The 12,023-nt window shown below is 47.2% G+C and overlaps 1 protein-coding gene across 1 annotated transcript in view; it reads left to right on the top strand.

The window, feature by feature from the left end:
• The window catches only part of NT5E (5'-nucleotidase ecto), a 47,002-nt gene that overhangs the window by 459 nt on the left and 34,520 nt on the right, over positions 1-12,023 (top strand). The gene's annotated exons all lie outside the window — the stretch shown is intronic.

Below are 12,023 nucleotides of genomic sequence, written 5' to 3'. Positions count from 1 at the left end.
AAACGGAGAGGGAAACCGGCGCGGAGGAGCAGCCGACCGTGTGGCACCGGGTGGCCCGCCTGGGACGGGGTTCAGGGCGATGCGGGAAGAAAGCGGGACGCTGGCCGGCGTGCCAGGTAGATGCAGACAGAGAAGTCCCTCGGAGGATTCGTTTGGAGGAGACGGACTCATCCCTACCTCCGAGGGCGTCAGCGGGCGTACGTGGGAGCGTTGGCAATGACCCAGGACCAGGGACCGAAGCAGAATGCTTTATTTCGGGTTTAGTGGAGGGAAAACGCAGGGTCAAAGAGGTTGAGTAGAGTGTGCTGGTCACCAGATCCCAAAGAGAGATACGGTAAGGACGGATCTTCCCACGGGTCCGTCTCTGTACTTTAACAAAGTCAACTTTCTGCATCCCCGCCAAAAAAAGAAAAAAAAGAAAGAAAGAAAGAAAAAGAAAAAGAAAGAAAAGAAAGGATTCCAGATTCCTTAGATGTAGGAACTTGAGCCTGATTACGCTCCCAAGCTTGGGGTAGAGTCCTGGCTCCGCTCTCTTCTGTGCGCGAGTTATTTAGTCTCTCTGTGCCTCAGTGCCAGCCTCTACAAAATGGGGATAACGTATCTACCTCAGGGGGTTTCCTGGTGCATAGCATGGCTTCGGTAAATGTTAGTTATCATTACCAGAGTCTACTCTACAGGTTTTTAAAAAAGAAGAAAAGAAACATCCGAAGAGAATGAAAATGCAGAAACACTAGGATTTCAAAGGATTTTTATAAAATCAATTTGGCAGCACGGATTTAGAGAGTCTAACTGAAGGGATGAAGCCCTTGAAATACATGTGGGAGTTTAAGTCCAAGCTCCCAAATGCTCTGGGAAAGGCAATGCCTTATTTGCTCTAGAAAATTAGCAGAGAGGGGGGTATGCACTAATAAATATGACCAAAGCATATATATGGTTTGTTTTTCTCATCAAACCACCACCCAAGTTTAACCCAGCGTAAAATCCTAGAGTAAAGGGCTTCTGTGGAGAAACAGGGGACAAGGGTCCAGAAGGAAGGGAAGGAGAGGTGTGGTCCAGGCTGAGATACAGAGGGTTCGGAATACACTTGGTATGAAAACAGTACAGAGGTTATTTTTTTTCCCTGCAAGCCTGGAGAAAGGGGGACAGGAAAGGATGATAAGATAGAGCTGTTTGGTTTTTTTCCACCAACAAAAAGACTCATCCTGGAGAGATGAGAGATGGGCAGAGGGAGTTCCTCTCCATTCTGATAGTAGTTTGTGGGTTATCAGAGACACTGAAAGCACAGGGATTCAAGCAGATCCCTACACCTCTGAGTCCATGGCTGCAGGGGTGGAGGGGGGCTCATCAGCATCTGTCTGGACTCCACAGAAGAGTGGGGGGGGGGGGTCTCAAGAGCCCTGTACCGTCTCTTATCATTGCTATCTCCATAGTCTAACTTGCCTGATGCTTTGTGTGGAGTAATGTCAGAACAAATATTTACTGAATTGAATTGTTACTAGTTTACATCTCCATTTCCTCCCAGAAGGGTAAAATAAACATCATGTGAGTTTGTTTTGATTTCACATATAAATTACCACTCTTAAAATTTCTCTTTGTGATACCCTTTTCTCCACAGCTATGTTAACTCCTTTTGATGAAAAAAAAAGAGAGAGAGAGAATTCCTCATTTTCCCTAGTCCTCATGTTTTCCTTTTTAAATCAGATTGAGCCCATGATGGTAATCATCCAATCAGATGTTTGTGATAGGACTCTGGGTGAGGCTGAAACAATTTGCTGCAAGTTACAGCGCATCAGTGGGAAGTATTTAGAATGCTTTTTGTTGGATGGAATAATTTTCTTTCAAGTTTCACTCAAGATAATTGGGCTGGGACCTGAGGAAAAAATAGATTGCAATATAATGTTGACAGGAGGTAAAGAGGGGGAGTCTGATGGCCACGTTCCTGATAGTATCTCAGCATCTGTGCCTTTCTGGGGTTTGACAAACATGATTTGACCTGCGTAGAATGTACTCCTGTTATGCTTTAGCGTGTGATGAAGCTCTGCCGTATTCTTGTTTTACGGAGATTTTTCATTGTCATTTTGCTTATGTTATACTCCTCTCAGGGAGTTTATTGCTGTTCTGCTCTAAGTGTTGGCCCACTCCACCCACTCACTCACCACATCTTCAATTCCAGGAAGCTGGTGAGTCTGGTTTGGGTGGAAAACAGTTGTCGAGGGGCCTCACCAGTTCTCTAGAAACTGGGCTTGGTTAGAGGAGCCACATCTAAGGACTCAAGGTAGTATAGAGCGCAAAGAGAAGCTACTCTAATCTAGTTTCATCCCTGGAGGTCCCTGGAGCAGGAACCTCAGAGGTGGTGTAGACTTTCTAGCCTCAGAGGTGGTATATAGACTTTCTAGACCTGTGTGTCCCAGTGAGCGTTGCTGGAGTGGTTTTGATGCCTCTGGAGCCCCCGGGCCAGCCCGGAGTTCCCCTAGACCCAGCTGCCAGGCAGGAAATTCTGGAGGGAGATCTTCAGAAGCCGCTTGTTGGTGGAACTGTCTGGGTTGAAGGATGAGTGTCCCCCGAGGCATGAGGAGCACGGCACTCACAGTGTGAGCTGGGCTGGGTTCCTGGGTTTCTGGGTTTCTCCAAGCTTCCTGTTCCCTAACTGGGAAAGGAGAGGGATAACCCCTACCCTCGCTGTGTAGGATTTTTGTGAGCAGTGCATAACAAATGTAAAAATCCCTAGCGCCAAAATTAGCAAGACAGGAAACAACATGTGTTGGAGGGGATGTGGAGAAAGGGGAACCCTCTTCCACTGTTGGTGGGAATGCAAGTTGGTGCAGCCTCTTTGGAGAACAGTGTGGAGATTCCTTAAGAAATTAAAAATAGAACTTCCCTATGACCCTGCAATTGCACTCCTGGGTATTTACCCCAAAGATACAGATGTCGTGAAAAGAAGGGCCATCTGTACCCCAATGTATATAGCAGCAATGGCCACGGTCGCCAAACTGTGGAAAGAACCAAGATGCCCTTCAACGGACGAATGGATAAGGAAGATGTGGTCCATATACACTATGGAGTATTATGCCTCCATCAGAAAGGACGAATACCCAACTTTTGTGGCAACATGGACGGGACTGGAAGAGATTATGCTGAGTGAAATAAGTCAAGCAGAGAGAGTCAATTATCATATGGTTTCACTTATTTGTGGAGCATAACAAATAGCATGGAGGACATGGGGAGATGGAGAGGAGAAGGGCGTTAAGGGAAATTGGTGAATCATGAGAGACTATAGACTCTGAAAAACAATCTGAGGGGTTTGAAGGGGCCGGGGGTGGGGGAGGTTGGGGTACCAGGCGGTAGGTATTAGGGAGGGCACGGATTGCATGGAGCACTGGGTGTGGTGCAAAAACAATGGATACTGTTACGCTGAAAATAAAATAAAAAATAAAAATCCCTAGCACCCTGCTGGGTCATAGGACGTGCCCAGGAAAGGTTAGTTCTGGGTGCCCTGGCATGGGGATGGGGGGAGGAATAAGAAGAAGGTGTAAGGAAGGAAGCGTTTGGGTTTTACAGTCAGTTTATCTGATTCCGACTGCCTGCCATACTCTATCTACCCCAGCCCCCCGGACCCCCCAACATCATTTCTAAGCCCCATTGTGTAAACTATTCTTAGTGTTTTTTCGTGGAGTGGATTTCTGAAAACCCTTGAGAGCACACAGTCCGAGAGATTTGTCTCAGGAGGTAGGATTCCCACCATGGAGATGCGCTGGGAGGAAGACAGCCTCCGGGAGTAGGGCCACCTCCTCTGTAGCGGGCCCTGGTCCCCTAAGCCCGCTTGCTGTCCGTAAGACCACAGCCTCAGTTCCAGGAAACTATTCCTTGGTGCCTGAGCCTCCGGGGGATGGTGGGGACTGTGACTGCCATAACTCACCCAGGGGACTGCTAATCAAATTGCCTTTACTCAACAGTCCCCACCTGCTGTGTGAGCAACCGCTTGTCCTTGCAGAACTTTTATCACAGTGAAGGGTCTTATGTTCTTAAATTATGTAACTCCTTCTATTGCCCAGATCATTCTGTTTCTTTTGTCCTCAGCTGATTGTTGTTGTGGGTTTTGTTTTTTTTTTTTTGAACCTAGTTAACAAAAATGTTACATTAGTTTCAGGTGTGCAACAATGTGATTGGACAAGATTCTGTGTTCTGCTGTGTGCGCCACAAGTGTAGCTACAGTGTGTCACTGTACAGCCAAACAACACGTAGAGTAACACTGACTGTACGAGTAACACTGACTGTACTCATGTTTTTATTCCCACAGCTTCTTCATAAAGCAACTGGAGGCCTGTATTTCCCCTCCCCTTCACCCGTTTTGCCCAATTCCACACCCTGTCCCTCTGGCAACCATTAGCTTACTCTCTGTATTTATAGGTTTGATTCTGTTTTTTTTTTTTTTAAGATTTTATTTATTTATTTGAGAGAGAGAGTGAGAGAGAGCATGAGAGGGGAGAAGGTCAGAGGGAGAAGCAGACTCACCCTGGAGCTGGGAGCCCGATGCAGGACTCGATCCCGGGACTCCAGGATCATGACCTGAGCTGAAGGCAGTCACTTAACTAACTGTGCCACCCAGGCGCCCTTGATTCTTATTGTCGGCTCCGTGTTTATACCCTGCATAGTGCTGCCCAAAGACCTCCACAGATTTTACTGTCCTCTCCTCCAGTAATGGTTTAGGACAAGCTTCTCTGAATAGCTTCCTGCAGTTCCTTCCTGGGACGGTTTCTTTTGGGATCTATAGCCAAGGGCGGAATTGCTGGCCACAGGGATGCATATCCCTACTTTGAACAAGGACTGCCTGAGTGACTGGAGTGCTCTGTTCTCCCCAGTCTCCACACCCACACGGATGTGGAGCCCCTGATTCTCTCCCCTATCCTGCAGCATTATCCCACTTTCCAGAAGAAATGTCATCTCATTATTTGATCTTGTGTTTTTCTAATAACTGGGGACTTGGGCATATTTACTTTTTGAGTTTCCTTTTCCCTAATTGCGTGTTCACATCCTTTGCTCTTTTTTAAAAAGTAGGTTTGGGGTACCTGGGTGGCTCAGTCACTTAAGTGTCCAACTCTTGGTTTCTGCTCAGATCGTGATCTCAGGGTCCTGGGACAGAAGCCCCCCCTAACCAGCTCTGTGCTCAACAGGGAGTCTGCTGGAGATTCTCTCACCCTCTGCCCCTCTCCCACCCACATGCCTGCTCTCACTCTCTAAATAAATAAAAGAGGGATGCCTGGGTGGCTCAGTCAGTTAACACCCAGACTCTCGGTTTTGGCTCAGGCCGTGATCTCCTGATTAGGAGATAGAGCCCCAGCTAGGGCTCCCCACTCAGTAGAGTGTCCCCTTCCCTTCTGCCCCTCTCCCACTTACACATGCGTGTGCACTCTCACTCCAAAATAAATATATAAATCTTTCAAAAATAAATAATTAGGTTTACTCTAGTTTTTGTGATTTTCAGGAGTTCTAGATATTGATCTGTGAGCAATTTTTAGACATTGTGAATATTTTCTGATTGTGTATGTCTATGAACTCAATCCACAGTGTCTTTCACTGAATAGAAATCCTTCATTTGGTATAATCAAATTTGCTTTTGTTTTGTTTTGTTTTGTTTTTTTCTTTTGCCTTGTGATGTGTGCTTTTGATAGTTTACATAAGTGTTTCTTATTTGAAGCTTATCACCCTCAGTACTCATCACCAGAAATTCAGAGATCAGTACTGTTCTCTCTGCGTTTTGAGAGATAATAAATCTGTAATCTGGGGCTATGCCATTCCCCTCTCTGGATCACCAGTTCCTCACCTATGCAATAAGAGTTTCGAACCAGCTCATCTCTGGGGTTCCACACATTTCTAAACAAATCATCCTAAGAAATGTTTTGATCCAATTTCAGGTCAGTGGAATATTTTGATTGAGAGAAGGGGCAGGAGGATGGGGCAGAGGTACAGAGGCAGGAATCTGCAAGGTTTTGGACCAGCCTGGACCAGAGCTGAGGTGACAGGAACCATGGGAGATGAGGTTGTTTATGGCTGAAAGGCCATCCTGAAAAGTCTGGGCTCTCCTCTGTTGTCACAGGTCAGGGTGTGGAGAGGCACTAGAGGTTTCTGAGTAGAGGGCAGGGTTTGCCACTACCACCCAGGAGCATGGAGTCTTCTACTTACCCTTACCCCCGACGGCTGAAACCTGCTATTCGCAGCACAGAAATGCAGTCTGAAGGCTCCTCTGGGTGGTATAATAAAAAAATAAATAAATAAAAAATAGGTATTTCGTCTTTATTCCCAGTTCCTGGCACGCAGCTCCCCAAACCCATGGAATTTCCTGAGTGGTCAGAGTCTTTTGTATGCTAATGAGATGACTGATGGCTGAGGACCACTAGATAGCCTCAGAAGGAGGACTGGAGTCATAAAATCCAATCCACAGCTAGAGGATTGGAACCTTCTGCCTCCCCTCAACCTCCTGGGAGGGGAGAGTGGTTGGAGATTGAATTAATCGGCAATTGCCCACGATTTAATCAACTATGTGTACGTGATTAAAAATAAAAACCTGAATGATGGGGTTCAGATGGCTTCTGGTTTGGTGAACACACTGAGGTACTGGCAGGGCGGTGTGCCCAGAGAGGGCACGGGAGCTCACCCACCCCTCAGCCCCCTGCATACCTTGCCCTACGCAGGTCTGCTGCTTGGCTGTCCCTGAGTCTTAGCCTTTATAATATACCAGTAATAGTAACTAAGGCACTTTCCTGAGTTCTGCGAGTCATTCTAGCAAATGATCAAACCTGTGGAGGGGGTCATTGTGGAACAGCCAGTTGGTAACCCCAGAGATCTGGAGAATTGGTTGGTGTGAGAAAAAAAAAAAAAACCTCTCAGTGACATAAGAAAATCACAGTTTGGGAGGATGAGCAGAAATGGGTGAGAGGCAAAAGACCCCCGAGAAGAGGATGGTGAAGAGGCTGGCAGCATCTAGGGTGAGATGGTCCCTGACCTATGGTGATAGGGAAAGAAAGGCTGAGTCCATGGGACAGTTTCATCGGGTCAGCAGTGGAGCCTGGGGCCAAAAGGATGACCTCTGGAGTGACTGCCTGGTATCAAGTCCCCTCCCTTTCACTTAAAATCCGTGGACCGAGAGCAGGTTATTTAATCTCCACGTGGGCTCCATGTCTTCAGGTATAAACTGGGTATGATGACGGCCTTCACCACAGAGGTTGTTGTGGGGCCAAAAGGACACCATAGTTCCTGGGAAATGCTTGGCACAGGGCCAGCTCACAGTAAAGCGTTAGGAAGTGCTGGCCCTGCTCACCTGGTGACAGGGATGACTCAGGAGAGGGTGCAATCAAAAGATGATTAAGAGGGTTCAAGCCAGGTACACCGGGAGAGTCAACAGGGTTTGCTACTACCACCCAGGAGCACGGAGTCTTCTACTTACCCTTACCCCCGACGGCTGAAACCTGCTATTCGCAGCACAGAAATGCAGTCTGAAGGCTCCTCTGAAATTACTAGACAGGACTGGACCCTGTGGACCTGTGGCAGACAGGGGCAGTGGAAAGAGATTCGACCAGGACACCACAACTCCCGGGTTTTCCTGCTTGCCTCCTCCTGCTCGATAGCTATGTGAGTTTGGGGAGGGGATTCCTCATCTGTAGGATGGGGGATCGGGACGGGGTGGCGTGTTGCGTGTCACCCAGCTGCTCAGGCTTTGCCCTGCCCTCTGTCTTCCTTCAAATCTGCCAGGATGACTTGGTTTGCCCCAGAACTTAATTTTACACCCAAGTCTAAGTTTGCTTGACAACTCTCTTATGTCTCCCTCACAGTTACTGTCATGACAGCGAATTCTTGCAGAGAGATTTCCTTGGGTCTTTTTCTGGGTACCTTCCCTGTTTCCAGATAAAGAGGTTCCCAGGATGTGGATGGAGCCTTACTGTACTTGTAATAGAAGATGATGGCCTAAGGAATGGTAGGAGGATGAGCCCAGTTTCAAGCCTGTTGTCTTTATGGCCCATTTAATCATTCAGTCCACAAAGATTCACTAAGCACTACACATGCCAGGCTCCCTGCTAAGTGCTGGGCCAAGTGAATCTGACCTGTGAGGGAGAAACCTGCTATCTGGTGGATAGAAGGCAGTGCCTGGTTGAGCACTTTTTTTAATATATTTTTTTAAGATTTTATTTATTTGACAGAGATCACAAGTGGGCAGAGGGGCAAGGGGATGGGTAGATGGGAAGCAGGCTCCCTGCTGAGCAGAGAGCCCGATGCTGGGCTCAATCCCAGGACCCTGAGATCATGACCTGAGCCAAAGGCAGAGGCTTTAACCCACTGAGCCACCCAGGCACCCCAAAAAACCATTTCTTTAAAGCATTTTTTACCAAGGGATATAGTACATGAACTCAAGTCCCCACAGCCATGTCTCCATAATGCAAAATATACCCATATCTTTTTTTTTTTAAAGATTTTGTTTATTTATTTGATACAGAAGAGAGATCACAAGTAGGTGTAGAGGCAGGCTGAGAAAGAAGGGGAAGCAGGCTCCCGGCCAAGCAGAGAACCCAATTTGGGGCTCGATCCCAGGACCCTGAGATCATGACCTGAGTCAAAGGCAAAGGGTTAATCCTCTGAGCCACCCAGGCACCCCTGTTGAGCCCTTCTTGACCACATAGTCTGGGCAAGACCTGTGAAGGTTGGGGATAAGCAAAGCATAAATGACTGAAATTCTAACACCTGATTGTGGGAATTCAAGAACCAAAGATCTGGTCTGCAGAAGACACAACGTCAAGCCCATAAATGTTGCCCAAATGCATAGTGGGGATGTTTCCTTTTTACCCCAGAAAATTAATCCTGAGCCAAGAGAAGTCACCATCCATTCAGAGACTTTCAAAGTCTCTCACATCAAAGAAACTCTCAGAATTACTTTATCTTCAATAACAAGCCCAGATTTGAGGAAGACAATTTAGCAATGTTAGTTTGGTGAAGCTTAAAAGAGGTATATTGAAGGCAGTGGTATTTTTTTTTTTTCAGGGCAAGGAAAGTCAGCAAAAACAATTAGACGTCAGAAGTTTTGACGGTCTGGGTAGTTGTGGATCCCTAAGCCTCAGTGATGTCAATGGCCCCCACCCCATCCTGTGGCTGTGGTTATGGCCTTTCTACTTCCTCTCTTCCTGAGTGAGTTCCACACCAGAGCTGGGCTGCGTAAGGCCAACCCCAAGCACCAGGGGAGGAAGCAAAGGAGGCTTCTTAGCTCATCCTGTCCTTGTGCTAGCATTTGCATTTCCTTAACTAAAAATTGGAGGGGAAAAAAAAAAAAACAAAAAACAACAAAACAAAACAAAACAAATCACACATTGAGCCAGCAGCTCTCTGCAGGTGACCCACAAATACATCTGAATCCTGCATGAACTCCTTCCGTGTCGGTTTCCTTCAACCACATACCTAGAATTTGAAAATTCTCTTGACACTTCTTTTCCCTTCCTTGAATAATTGATTCCATACATAAACCACACATTGGCTGTAGCTCTCTAGCCCCTCAGAGATACAGTTCAACCTGCATGGAGCCCAGTTAGAAAAGCCCGTGATTCTACATGTAATATTGTTATATGTATTTTGCACAGAGAGTTTGTAACTTTTTCCATCTGACAGGGAAAATGTGAAATGCTATCTGTTCAGTATTTGTTCATTCATTCTTTTGTGTGTGTGTGTGTTCATTCATTCTTTCAACAAACACTGAAGTGCACGTGAGCTGTCTTGAGCCCCGGATCTTTTTTGTCGTTTAGTCAGAGGCCACATTCTCCTGCCAGGCCACATTCTCCTGCCATGCCCCACAACTATGGGGTCAGAGGGAACAAAACCCACCCCATAAATGGTCCACAACTCCAGAAATGGGTCCTCTCAACCAAACCTAATTTGTAAGCACCCCTTCTTAAAGTGGTTGTTGAGTGTCCCTGAATGACTGGCAACTGAGCCCCATTGTGGATGCGGTCGGGCTCTCCCTATAACCCTCCCACCGTGGAGTGTGCTGCAAGCCCCAGGCCTCAGTGGGATGAGCCACTGTGCCGGTGACTCGCTAAATACCTATGCCGCGGATTTCCAACAAATGGCTTTTCAACACTGCAATTGATTTCTGCAGATTAGAACAAATCATTTTCCTGCATATCTTAAATCAATTATTTCTTTCCTTTTTCTGGTATATTCATGCTTAAGCTTCTTGTCTTCACTTGGAACATCTGAGTGCCTCAACCCTTGTGTTTTCATTGCCTCATCTGTTGATACAGTTGATGTCATCTGCTTGTGAGCCTCTCCTGACTGGCGTCAAGGAGGGGAGGACCACACTGTGAACCCTTATGGTCCTTATTGGGCAGTGTGTGCCTGCGTCTTTGGTGGGCTGTCTCACACGTCCCTCACTCTGGTCCTCATGTGGTTTACATATGCATGCATGGATGAATGTGCCCATGTCTTGCCCTGCCCTCGTCTGCCCTGACAGCTTCCTGAGGACAAGGACTGAGCCCTTGTTACTTGGCACTCTACAACCCTGTAGGAAACTAGTCAAGTGATATCCATCCCTTCCAGGTATTTCCGTTATGGGCACAATGACAGAGTGGTTAAGGCCCTGGATGCTTAAGCCTCCCTACTCTTGTTCAGGCCTCTGCTCTGGCCCTTGCTAATTGCTGGAGCCCTGTGCCTCAGTTTCCCATCTCTGAAAAGGACAAATAGTAGCACCTACCTAATAGAATTGTGACGATTAAATGAGTCAATACGTGAACAGCGCCTGGCCATGTAGCATGAGAGTCTTAACAATCAACCCCTCTTTTTGTCATATTTTTTGTATTTAAAAAAACTCCTTCTTGGAATCTCCTTATGTCAATTTCTCTGGTAATTTTTAGTCTTCGTGAACAAAGCTGAGGCTCTGAAATGTTCCCGTTCTAATTCAGTTATGGATGTCCTTGGATAGACCAAATAGTTGGTCTCCTTAGCAGTTTTCCAATGAGAAAAGACTAAAAAATACCGTTTTCTCTCTAACTGCCATCACGACATCTAAATAATGTTCTCGACACACAAAACAGTTCAACAAACTTTTTCTAAAAATCTGTCTCACTCACAATTTACAAAGGCCAGTATGATATTTGTGACATGGGAAGAAGAGGAACAGACCGATTGTTAGAGAGGGACTGGTAGGATCTGTGAGGCAGTTGGCTAACCTTTTCACCTGCTTCCGAACAGCTTGGTTTCTTTCGTTTCACAAGATATTGCTCAACTGTTTACCAAGGTTTTTTTTAATCCTGCCACCTTTGGAAAGTTTTAATGTCCTGCATACCAAATCAGAGTCTGGTGGAGCCTACCTATAAGGAGCCGGTTGGAGTGGTGGTTTTATCCTTCAGTAAACAGTTTCTGGGCCCTGGTGATGGGTGTTGGTTGGTGTCAGCAAGGACACAGCGGAAGTCGCTGCCCCTCCTGCCTCTGGGAGACAGACATGTGAGCCAACAGCCACAGCAAGGCCAAGTGATGTCAGAGACATGTGATTCCAGTGGGGCTGATACCCAGTGTCTACAGTGGAGGTCAGGCAAGGAGCTTTTCAGGGGGGTCCCGTGGGACTGCGTCCAAAACTCTTCACCACATGGGCCTTTTGGTGTCCCTGGAACTGAGGGCCCCTGAAGTTTGGCAGGAGAAGTGAACCAGCTTAGGGAGGTCACAGAGGGGCTGCTGTGGTGTCTGGAGAGCCAGAACTGTGATTTCAGTGGGAAGCAGGAGACCTCGGAGGAACTCGGTGCAGGAGCTAGAAGCAGTCGAGGGCATAGTTTTGGAAGTGCATTCTGGTGGCCTGTGGGGAATGGGCAGGAGGTTTGTGAGCCTGGGGACCAGGAGACTGACTGGAGGACTCCAGAAAGGTCTGGGCGAGAAGTGAGGAAGCAGTGGGAGGAAGCTGAGGGGCCAATGGGAGTGTGGTGGAGAAGGCAGGGGGGTGGTGAAGGAGCAAGCAGCAACTCCATGGCTGGTTGGCCATGATGGGGGGCCCAGGGGGC

The sequence above is a fragment of the Mustela lutreola genome, chromosome 6 (assembly GCF_030435805.1).
Source record: "Mustela lutreola isolate mMusLut2 chromosome 6, mMusLut2.pri, whole genome shotgun sequence".
NCBI classification, from domain to species: Eukaryota; Metazoa; Chordata; class Mammalia; order Carnivora; family Mustelidae; genus Mustela; species Mustela lutreola.
The sequence above is the reverse complement of the archived record's forward strand: the minus strand, read 5'-3'. Positions and strand labels throughout refer to the sequence as shown.